The following is a 12,116-nucleotide window of genomic DNA, read 5'->3' on the forward strand; positions in this document are numbered from 1 at the left end:
TTAATCAGAACTTGCTGGTGCGTGGAATATTCCACAAGAACTCTTGTTCTTTTGTATCCTTTATTCCTTCGCTCAGTTCAGAGCCACACAGACCTGCCACCTGGGACAGCTATTAAGTGTGTGGTGAGCATCAAGTGTTGCATTTTGCTTTTTGGTACTCTTAACAAGATTATTAGGATTTCCCCCCACCCCAAAACAGTTTTCTCTTTTTTTAAGTCTTGAAATGGATGTGTATATTATAAGCAATCAAAGAAACCAGAGAATGGTTTAATAAGCAGCCAGAGTAGAGTTTTGCTCACTATACAAGGGTTAAATAAATCATACCTCTCTGTGAAAAGCTTTTTAACTTTTATATTACAGACTATTCAAGAACACAGAGAAGGAGGAGAGGAGTATAAGAAAAAAAAGACAAATTTTCTAAATTCTTCCCAAACTTACTCTTAAATTTGTTCTGAATTTATACTGTTGAACTCATGGGATAGCTTGTGGCACTTGAGTAGAACTACTGTTACCTGATCCCTTCTTTCTAACAAAGCCCCACAACAACTACAGACAGTTCATTTGTGCTGAAGAAAAACAGCTTCTTAGACTCTTCAAGGAAGGATTATTTATTATCATTAAATATGCTTGAAATTTCAAAATAAAAAAATTCCTTTAAGGAATTCCTTAAAAATTTTTCCTTTAAGAAAAAAAATTCCTTTAAGGTTGCTAAGTTCCACTATTTTGAGTGATAATTGTTTTGAAAAATAAGTAAAAATTGTATAGCTAACTCAGAGAAGGAGATATTTAACATATACAACAGCCTGAATTGGGGGGAAAAATAACATTTTTTACTCTTGACAGTGGAGCAAAGTGTTAAAAAATTATTAGATCTAAGTGTCACTGTTGAATTACTGAGTCTAGTTTATAAAAGTTTCCAAATTGCACTTATCTATTTATACATTCTCTTGGCCCCTAAAGCATTTAAAAAACTTATAAAAATACATACAATAAAATGAAATAATTGTTATAATTAAAAAATAATAAACGAGAGAATCAGAGCAAAGAGGAAATAAAAGTAAAGAATATAAGAAAGTAAGGAGTAAAGGTAGACCATAAAATGCAATTATAAATAAGTGGGATTCCTATAAAGTATCTTTAATTCTGTGTTGTACTAGGGTAATCCTTTAAAAAAAAAAAAACAAAAAACACAAGTATACTTACAAAATATCCTGTTTGAAAACTACTGTAATGAGCATCGTAGAAAATTGCCTGCCTCTTAATTATTTGCATCAGCAGCCAAATGACTACTTTGTCATGGGTAAAAGATACTTTATCTCCTGTTTCTTCTCTTCTATGACCCCTTTCCTAACACTGAATCCCATTTCATCAGGTAATAGATTTTTACATATGACTTAGCGTTTATTTTCACAATTAACTGGTACCTAGCGAATTTAGGAAGATTTTACAGAAACCAAATTAGCTGATAAAACTAGATGAGTTACATGAGCCAAGCTGTGAATCTCTAGATTTAATAAGAGTCAGCTAAATCAAGATGGGTCCTCTTGGCTTTTGTGTTAGTAATAAGAATGCCTTGAATGGGGTTCCTTCAGCTGATCTCTACCCTCCTGTTTTAAGAAGAAGATTTAGAATTTCCAAATTAGGACATAATAATGTATCACTGTCACATCTTGATTTGCTACATGACTTGATAGCCACTCATTCTTGGAATTGTCTTTGAAAGTATAGCAGTTTTTTTAACTCCTATTTTGAGATTCAAAAAAAATAGCTCACAAAAATGTCTTTTCATGACAAAACAGAAACAAAAGTTACAATGACTTGCTAGGATGTCTCTATTGTTTTACACCTTATTTCTTCCTCTAATAGTCTCATTCCTGAACTAATTTGCTTTAAATACTGTTTTCAGTATTATGAATGAGAATTATGAGCAAGACAGTCTTGACTTAGAAAGATTCCTGACCTTGGAACGAAGAAAACTTGTTTTGGGGGCACCTGAGGGCTCAGTTGGTAGAGCATACCACTCTTTTTTAAAGACTGATTGATTGATTGGTTGGTTGATTGATTTGGGGGGCATGGAGAGAGGAGCAAAGGGAGGGAGAGAATATCAAGGAGACTCCCCACTGACCATGGAGCCCAACATGGAGCTCAATAGCAGGACCCTGAGATCATGACCTGAGCTGAAATCAAGAATCAGACAACTCAATCCACGGAGCCACCTGGGCACCCCAGGGCATACCACTTTTGATCTTAGCGTTGTGAGTTCAAGCCGCATGTTAGACATGGAGATTACTTTTAAAGAATGAAAAGAAAACTTCTTTCAAATTTAAGGTCAACTAGCTCTGTGACCTTGGTATAAATAATTTACTCCCCAGTCCATCATCTATAAAATGAGAATGCTAAAGGTGCAAAACTTTCTGGCAGACCGTTTGGCATACACCAGGTACTCCAGAGTCCTGTCTTTTGTTTCAGCAAATACAAGTAAATTAGCTACTATGGATTAACCTTTACACTGGCGATCCAACTGCCAAATCTTTGAAATTTTTAGTAGATAACAGTGATTTAGCCAGCCCGGTTAAACTTGTGGAGTCACATTCTGCACCAGGTATTTATTGGCAATCCAGAAATCTCTATCGCTATAATACACAGTTTCAAAATGGTGAGATTGGTTTGAGCCTTCATTCAGCTAGCTTTCTTAGGATACTTGCAATATGCCAGTCCCTTTGCTCCCTGCTGGAGGTACAGAAATAAACAGAACATGATCTTTGCCTGAGAGGAACTTCGCAGTTCAGCCCGTACAGGAATACGTTCATGGCGAATCTTCCAACAGGGTGGTGGCAGCACGCCAATAGAGACGTGAGCGCGTATCGTGGGAGCAGACAGGCGATGCAACACAGCCTGTGGGTGAGGTTTAGAAAGCTGTGGTAGCTGGTCTGAGCTGCAAAGATCCAGTGGGGATTTGCTGGTGAAGGGAGGCAAAAGCAGAGGGGACAGATGTTTTAAAATAAATAAAAGAATAAGAAGACGACAACAATGTAATTCGTGCTGGGCATGGGGAAGTGCCAGCAGTTTGGTGCCACTGTGGCAGACAGCAGGCGAAGTGAGAGTATCCCGGAGGTGGGACCACAGAAGACAGAGCCCTGTGTGGCCTGCCAGGCTGCTGGGATGTGTTGCTAGGCAGAGGAAAGCCATTAGGTATTTTAAGCAGACTCCAGGTCCCCTTTACCTGGATCACTCCAGACATGCAGGAAGCTGAAGACACAGAGGCCAGTTAGAAGCCAATGGCATTGATTCATTGAGTCATGATGGTGAAGGCCAGACTGGAGCAATGGTGAGTAAAGGAAAAAAGAAACTGGTTTTGAGATCTATTGAGAAATAGAATTAGCTGGTCTTAGTGATTGGTTGAGTATGTTGGATTAGAGAGAATGACTCAAACTGCAGTTAGCAGAATATAATCGGAAGGAGAAAGACCATTCCAAATGAAACTCCCGTAGCAGGGACAGTGCCTCCTTGGTACAAGGAAGACATTTATGTGCATCCATTTGTGTGCAGTGATACAGCTTCAGGAGAGTATCTGGACATTTTAGAGACGATTTTTTTTAAGATTATTTATTTATTTGAGAGAGAGGGCATAAACAGGAATAAGGGCAGAGGAAGAGGGAGAAGACTCCTCGCTGAGCAAAGAGCCCAACTCGGGGCTCAATCCCAGGACCCTGGGATCATGACCTGAGCCAAAGGCAGATGCTTAACTCACTGAGCCTGCCCCTTTAGACAGGATTTTAAAGCATCTTTTTGGCCCTAGGTGTTAATCTGCAGCACTATATACACTTAGCTCACTTTTGTTTCTCCAATTATATATGTTTCATATATTAATTTGCCAGTTAATATTCATCAGTGTTCAGTTAGTTGATTTTCTCTGTTCTCAAGGTAATAATTTGTTTTATTTAATAGATGGCTCATTAGATATCATTAATGCATCTATTAGCCTTATATTCTTTTGTTTCTGGAGTAATTTTTGAATGGATTTAGTACACCCCCCTTTTGCCTAGTGTAAAATTACTTGTGTAATCAATTCATTATATATATTGTTTTGTAGCATAATTATTCATTTCATGCCCTCCTCATTTCTTTTTCCTCATCCACAGTTTGAGAATAAATACAAATATTTTCCCTATATAATATCCCTCCCTGGCATCTGATCCCTCATGGTGATGTTGTCTTAACCAGAAATCATTTCTGCAGGCAGAAGCATCTTATCTAAAATCTCCTTTGCCCTTCCTTTACTAAGCAAAATGCTAAGTTAAGAGTGTAGTTTCTTGCAGCCATGCTGGAGCCAGAACAAACCATTGAGCCTCTATCCTGGTCCAGTTGTCTCTCATTCATTAAGCAGTTCTTTGTTGAATATTCACAATGTACTCAAGTTTGGTGTTCTGTTTCTTTCCTTCTCAGACCAAGGTTGAAAAGATTTTGGGACAGTGGTGGACCTCTAAACTTGTGGAGACATGGAATATATAATCTGTGGTTTCATTTGCCACCTTGATTTGATGTTTACTCCCAGGTCTGTTTCTAGCCCAAGCACCAGGTGCAGTAGACAGTTCACACATATCCAAAGCTGCCCAGCTGAGCGGGGACTGGACATTCATCCAAGATCCCTTCCCTTTACCTAGCTCTCTGTTTTCCCACATTCTGCCCCGACACCACTCAGGCCCATCCCCTCCTCCTCACCCCCACTAGCTTGGCCCAGCTCATCGTTACTCTTCATCTGGTTGGCTGAACCCATAATCTACCATCGGTCCCCTTTGTACCCTCGCCTAACTTGCTGAGCAGGGCTGGGCACTGGGGGAAGCAGGCTAGGTAGAGATTTTGTGCAGAAGGGGTGCCTTGATTGTACGGAACAGAGTCAAGATATGCATGCTCCAATGCAGCCACCCTCACCCCCTGTTTAAGTGCACCAGAGGACTGATGTGGCTTTTGAAGTAAAATTCCTTCTCCTTAGCTTCACAGGCCCCTCTCCGTGTTCACCTCCTCTCTACCTCTCTTCACTTCATCCAGATCAGATGTCTCCCATTTTCTTAATGGTGCCACATGGCTTTAGGCTTTCGTGTGATCACTTCCTGGGTCCTGTGTTTGAAACACTTCCCCCCTTCATGCAGCAAATCTCTAATCATCCTTCAAAATTCAGCTAATAGAATGACTCTTGATAAGCTCTCTGAAACCTCCCAAACCCACTCTATTCCTTATTAAGCAATTAAGGAAAAAGAAAAAAATTTTAGTTGCTTCTCACTGCTCTTGATAAAGTTCAAAATCCTTACCGTGGCCCATGTTTGCCACAGGGTCACTTTCCCATTTAGGGGGTACATTCCATCACCTTCCCACTTTGGGGGTGCTCCCCTTATATTGGCCTTTTCTTGATGTCCTTAAATACTGTACTACCTTAAACCCATGCTATTTCTGTGTCTCCAGGGTCTTTCTCCATTCATATAGGTCACCGCTCTCTGCTCACTTGCCTAGACCCCAGGAAGGGCACTCCCCAGTCTTGCAAGCTCTCACAGCCCCGTGACTTCTCTGTCATGATACTTAAACCAGATGTCATTCTACATGAACTTTGTAATTACCTCCATAATGCCTTCCGTACTACTCTGACCACAGGCTGTAGAAGGTCAAGGACTATATGTGGTTTTGCTCACCACTCTCACCGCAGCATCCAAGCCAGGCACTAATGAAAGCAACAGTATGTGGCAAATGTATGGGTCATATTTATGATGGCTCCTCCCTTGTCTTCCAGACACTTTGTGTAAAATCCTGCCCCATCACTCTTGTGTAGGGAGCATATTTGAGTCAACTTTGCTTTCTCCATGATAACACACTGTAAAAGCAAAAGAAACGTATGAGTGAATGCTGTGTGTATAGGTAACTCCTTATTAATAAGGATAAGTGAAGAGATTCCGATTAACTACCAGGGTGACCATGTTTAGGGCACAGAAGGTCACATAATTTTATCTTCCTTTCTTCCTCTTCACATATCTGAATAGAGAGAAATCTAAGAGAATTTTAAGATAAGATTTGTTTTCCCCAACCAAATTTATATCTAGCCTTTCTTTTTTCCCCCAGAAATTCACCTATTATATTTTAAAAGGCCTTCCTGCAAATGAAACCAGCTTGATTCCTTTCTCTTTGGGATCACCATAAGGTGTGTATAGCAAGCCCATTACTAACAAGTGATCACATGGTTACTAGGGTAGTTGTTTTCCAAGCTGCCTCACCAGGCTTGAGGAAGACCATTAGGTGGAGTAAGCTACAGCAGGAGCCCTGAGAAAGGGGCTCCCAGCCTCCCCTCCCCAGCCCACTGGCAGCACAGGCTGGTTCTCTGTGTCTGCTGTTTGGAATGCTCGAGTGTGCATGCTGCCATTACCGGCCTGCCCATCCGCATCACCGCCATTGCTGAGGCCTCTAAGAGCCTCGGACTAGATGAATGTTCAAAGAGCAAGCCCCAGCTTCTACCCTAAGCTAGAGCACCACAGAGTGACAATCTCAGGTTTGGAACTATTTCTCTCTATGTTCTGGCTAAACACATGAGCTACGTCAGACAGAGTTCTCTCTTCTTCCTTCCCAGCACCCCTGCTCTTGCATCCTCAGTCAGATGCTCTCCATGCCCTAAGACCTTCAGACTTGGTCCGTCCCCTAAAGGACGAGCAGGAATGGGGGAAGAGGCTCTATCACAGGGATATCTTGTCAATAGCATTGTTAAGTAGTAGACTCAATTCAGAGAGCAAGATATGTGGGACATATGGTTTCTTAAAAGCTAGTTCCTTTTCCTTCTAAAAAAAATAAAAACACCAGGAAAAATCCAAAACGTTGAGACATCTCAGGCGATGAATAAATGAGATATCTCAGGTGATGAACAAAACTTGGTATGGGAAGAAGACAAGTCCATACTGTCAGAAATATCTGTCACTGGTAGTGATTGTGAACATGTTTTCTTAAGATGCCACCATCTGTTTCACTGAGAAGACTTTCCAAAGGTCAGAAGAACCAATGCAAAATAGTAAAGAGGAAAATAAGCCTCTTTGTTTTAAATAATTAAAAATAACCAAAATGCAAAAAACTACCTCTTGTTTCATGACCACAGCTACTAACCTATGCAGTCGTCTACTAGCAGTCATATTTCTACAATAACTAACTTTAATCCACAGTCACCCAGAAAGCCTCTTGTATTTCATGCATACAGTTATTATCACAGAGGAGTGTCTCCCTGGCATCATCCTAACGCTGAGGAATAAGAGAGAACCCAGTGCTTATTTTTACCGTATCTTCCATTTTTTTTCTTCCTTAAGGATGGAGGAAAGAGTTACTACCTTACAGCACAGCCTGTTTCATTTTGCAGTTCCTTTATATTTTCGTTTGCCAGCCTGAAAACGAATGTGTTGAGAATATTGGAACCTAAGAAAAGAGAATCTGGTTGATTTCTATTCTTTAAGTCTTTAACATGTGCAAGAGAATGGGAGCTATGGACAGAAGGTTTAGAGACCTGCGTTCTGTGCTCCAGGGTCATAAATCTCTCTAGAGTCCTGAGTATCTGACTCCGTAATGGAGCCAGAACACCTGGGTCAAGTGTGGGTAGAGCAGATGGATGAATTAACAGAATTTGCCCTTGAAAAAAGATTTGCTGGTTCCTGTTATATTTTGAATCTGTGAAGAGCAGAAATCTTGTCACATTCATGTTGTGTTTTTTTTTTTTAGACCTCCCCCCCACCCCCACTGACTTAGTAGGGACTCTAATAAAAAGTACACACAGGCCAACAAATTATTAAATGAGAATTTATAATCTGTGAAGCACTTTCAAATTAAGGTAGTGGTAATATGGTTGGGAGTGTTTGAGTTTGTCTTACTTAGGTTGAAATTATCTTCTTTTTATGACCTGGTTAAGGTTGAAGGGCTATGTTGGAATGCCCAGTATTCCTGAGTCAGGCCAGTGCCATGTATCATTATGCTGTGGTATGTCAGTTGTCCACTGTCACCACCAGAGCTGCCTTTGGGCCTCCTCCTGTGCCTGCATTCCTCTCCATGATCCTTGTGGATGGTAACTTTTTCACAAAGACACTGACATATAACATATCCCTGGAAGCCGTATTCATTCAGTTAACAAATATGTATTGAAGTTCCAGTGTGTATCAGGCATTCTGCTGGGCACTAGAGATGCAGCAGAGAGTAAAACTTATCCGGGGCCTGCGTTCATAGAGTTTCTGTTCCAGTAAGACCGTATTATGACAGAAGCCTTCCAACATTTTGCTAACTAGATCCATTGGAGGTAGTAGTCTTACATGTGTTTGTTGTACCAAATTCTGTACTCTGTTGAGGCTTAGTTACAGTTTCATTCCAGTGGTCAAAAGCTTTGGGAGAACTGATTTTATTCAAATTCTGATTAAAATAATGTTAATAAAATCAGTCCTCGCACAAAGGCTGTTTACTGCCTCAGGGGTATCTGTTCCATATTCACACAGATCCCCTAGTGTCTAGAGGGAAAGAAGAGAGGGGGACTCCAAAGTGAATTAACATCGGTGGATCACATGCTGTGAATCAAGCACTGTATATCATATCCTTAGTATGCATTGTCTTGTTCAGTGTCGAATTACTGTAAAATAGATATTACTACTCCATTTTACAAATACAACCGTAACAGCAGCCTTTTTTTTTTTTTAATAGCAGCCTTTTTATACTTCAACATTTCTCATGAGCCAGACTCGTCAGGCCCTTCCTTGCATCATCTCATTTAATCATCATAAAAACTCCATGAAGCAGATCTTTTAATTTCCCCCAATTTGCAAGTAAGGAAGCTGCAGCTCAGAGCAGTAAAGCAGCAAACCTAAGATGATACAGCCAATAGGGAACTGAGTTAATGAGTTCCTGTGTACCTCCAGTACCAACTCTTTTCCCCATGTTCCTTGATGACTCAGCCTCCACCTGTCTCCACAGTAAGATGCAGCTCTTTCTCTTTGGGTGGACTTCTTGGCATAAGAGATAGATCAGAGTGTTCTGGTGTCCCATCAATAGGTGCACCTAAGCTGTCTGTCGAAACCTCTCCTGGGGACCTACTGACATCACCTTCTGTTCTTAGTAACTCTTGACTTCAAAATCCAGGTCCAAGTTTGGGCTGTGTAATTTTAATTTCCCTAAATAATTTCATCTTGCTTTCCATTGGCCTTGCTCACAAATCTGAAACTCCCATTGAATGCTGCTACTGAGGATTACAGTCCTCTGTGGGAATCCCCCAGGACGCCCCCTTGACTTTGGAGCGCCTCTCTTGCTCCAGGTTGATGACCCCATTGTGTGCTCCTTTTAAGACAGAAGACAAAACATATGCTTAAAATTGTCATTCCACAGTTGATATTTTAATAGACGTTGCTCCCAACTGATATTTTGTTTTAGGTCTCTTAAGTAAATATTTTGTAATGTGTGTGCATACTCTAAGGCAATATTATCACAAAGGGGGATATAAACTGAAAATAATTAACTTGCCGTATTCTAAAATATCAATGAGGGGTAGAAGCAGTATTATTGAAAAATAGTATTTCTGCCAAATAATAGTGAGGGGAAAGAAAAGAAGAAGAAGAAAGGAAGATGGGAGGCAGGATTTTATCAGAAAAAAGAGATTAATCAAAACAAGCAGAAAGAGCATGCAGGGTCACTGTGCCATGAGGAGAGGTTTTTAGCAGTAGAATACAGGTGAGGCTAGCTTTGGCAGAGCTGGATTGACTACCAAAAGGCCATCCTCCCAAGGAAGATGTGTGGTGCTATGAGTCATGCACAAGGCCACATGGCCCCATTTACCTTAAGGGAAGGAAATCTTTCTGGACCAGAGGCCCCAGTTCCTTCCTGATTGGTACAGAATGGGAGCTGTGGAGTTGTGAGTGTCCCGCTGCTGTCATCACCTTCCCTCCCATGCTTCTGGTTGCTCGTGCTCTTGTCTTGCCCCATGTCTGCATCTGTTCCTTTATGGGGATGATTAGAATGGTGGCTGAGGGCTTGTGCCAAAGGAACCTTATAGAACAGACAACCAGCTTCTGTAGGAAAACATCATGACTCTAAAAGAGCCAGTAGCCAATCCTGTAGAAAAAAAGACCAGTGTGGTTTGTCTGTTTTTAACATAGATGATCCCCCGATAGCCTGCTCATGGTAGGAATGGTCTACACATGCTTTCTGCTTACTCCTCATTCCACTGCAGTCTGCCCTGCCAAATTCCTTCTGTTACTTTTTTGTCTTTGGCCCATTTACCACCATGATCATCTTTCCTTCCCTCCTGGGACGCAGGATACCACTGTCTCCTGGTGTCCTCCCCATTTGAGACACTCCTCCTCCGCTATCTCTCTTCCTTCAATATGAAAGCTCCCTTACATTGCATTTTGACCTCACACCCCCACATGTGCTAATCAGTTGTGGCTTCAACCCTGTGTGCTCTGATGATTCCCCCTTGGTTTACGCTTTCCCCTAGCCTGCAAACCCTTCTTTCCAAAGCCTGCCTTCATCGTCTGGGTATGCTACCAAATTCAGTGTGTCTGCACAAAATCCTGCATCCCGCCCCCCCCCCCCCCCCCCCCGGCAAACATGACCATCCTGCATTCCCTCTCATTGTCTGGATGTTCAGCTCTCAAGCTAGAAATCACTTCATTTTTTCTCCTTATTTTATCCACAGGGCCCTCTTTTTGCCCAGTGGATTATCTCTCACATATTTCTCTTACTGGCAGAAATTTTGTGTCCCCTTTGTTGGCTCTCATCAGATTTTGTCCGGATTTTATAGCAGCCTCCTACTCATCTCTGCACCTTCTGCTCTTAGTGCTACCAGGCATCCTTCTTCTCATCACCAGCATGGTTCTCTAAGTCCAAATCCAGTGGTGCCACTCTCTGAAGTCATGCATTTAAAAGTAGCACCAAGGGTTAAAAGAAGCAGAATTCTTCCCCTAGAAGCCAAGATCTGTCAAGAAAATTTGACTAGGTAGTCTTCAAATGCGTAAATGCTGAATGAAAGCCCAGTAAATGTGAGCCACACTCTAGACCTCTGAATATGTCCAAGACATTATTATGTTTATCTATATGAAATATGTCGAATTTGCTTATAAAGTTCAGACTTCATTTTCTACTGCTGGAAAATTAAGAATTGACCCCTGAGTCAAAATTTGCATTTGTGTCCTATCATGAAGCTTTAGCAAAATAAATAGGATCATAAAATTAACATTTTATTGTTCTTCAAAGATCTGTATTCACTTCACTACTCTCACTGAATTAAATTACCTTTAGTTATTTGTTTATATAAGGGAAAAAAGAGCAAGTCAACCTAACTGAATAAAATATGGATTATTTATAAGGCCCTTGGACTTTCTCTTATTTAAATGCTTATGAATTTCTTAGCTGACTTAACTTATGTATCTTGTGCCTGTATGAGTTTGGGTAATCCGTGATATGTCTTTACACACAAATTCTCTAATGAGAGAGATTTCTTTTTTAACATGAATATGGAATTATCCTTCAGAACTCGTTTTGAATGACAGTAGCTTCTCTTCACACTACATCTTGCTATGTTGTGGCTAAATTAAATTTCCTTGGGCTAGCCTGGGAACCTTATTGTCTTTTAGCAGTGTTCCAAATTCTCAATAAATAAGAAGCTTTGCAAATAACTTCTTTTCTCAAATAAACTGAAACAAGCTGTGTTGTATTTTATTCCTAATTTATTTCAACGTGTTTTTAATCAGGATGTGTGTGTTAAGTAAGAAGATCAGGAAAATAAGGATAGGAAAACTAGAATGAGGCTAACAATCAAAATGGGTGCTGAGAAGACAGGACATTTGGCAGCCAGGAGCAGCCTCTGGTCTGGCTCTGAGGTTCCTAGTAGCCTATGCAAAGAGAAGACCGTGAATGGTAATGTGAGTCACAGTGTCTGATATATAAGCACCCAATTGCTTAGAAATACACTCTTCCTGGCATGAAAACTCAAGAGATTACTCTCATGAAGGGCTACATCCTTAGCAGAAATACAATCAGTTTCAAAGAACAGTTTCTTCTGGCATCTCCTAGTGCAGCCTAATGATACACAGGCAATGAAGCAGCTCCACAAGAGACCCAAGATT

General features: G+C 40.8%; 1 protein-coding gene and 1 long non-coding RNA gene across 18 annotated transcripts in view; one reads left to right on the top strand and one right to left on the bottom strand.

Annotated features, from left to right (window-relative positions):
• LYRM4 (LYR motif containing 4) overlaps window positions 1-12,116 on the top strand; it is a 159,291-nt gene that overhangs the window by 9,085 nt on the left and 138,090 nt on the right. The window contains exon 2 of one of the 17 annotated variants that reach the window (XM_077886339.1): window positions 6,109-6,187. The exons of the other annotated variants lie outside the window; for them this stretch is intronic. The gene's annotated coding sequence lies outside the window, so the exon portion shown is untranslated. The remainder of the gene's footprint in view (window positions 1-6,108; window positions 6,188-12,116) is intronic. 17 annotated transcript variants of the gene reach the window in all.
• Window positions 2,476-10,960, bottom strand: LOC144306772 (uncharacterized). The gene is made up of 5 exons (XR_013373841.1): window positions 10,734-10,960; window positions 9,826-10,101; window positions 5,613-5,863; window positions 3,224-3,362; window positions 2,476-2,959 (listed from the first exon to the last, which is right to left on the bottom strand). It is a non-coding gene; the product is annotated as an uncharacterized LOC144306772 (long non-coding RNA).

This window comes from Canis aureus, chromosome 37, assembly GCF_053574225.1.
Source record: "Canis aureus isolate CA01 chromosome 37, VMU_Caureus_v.1.0, whole genome shotgun sequence".
Lineage (NCBI taxonomy): Eukaryota > Metazoa > Chordata > Mammalia > Carnivora > Canidae > Canis > Canis aureus.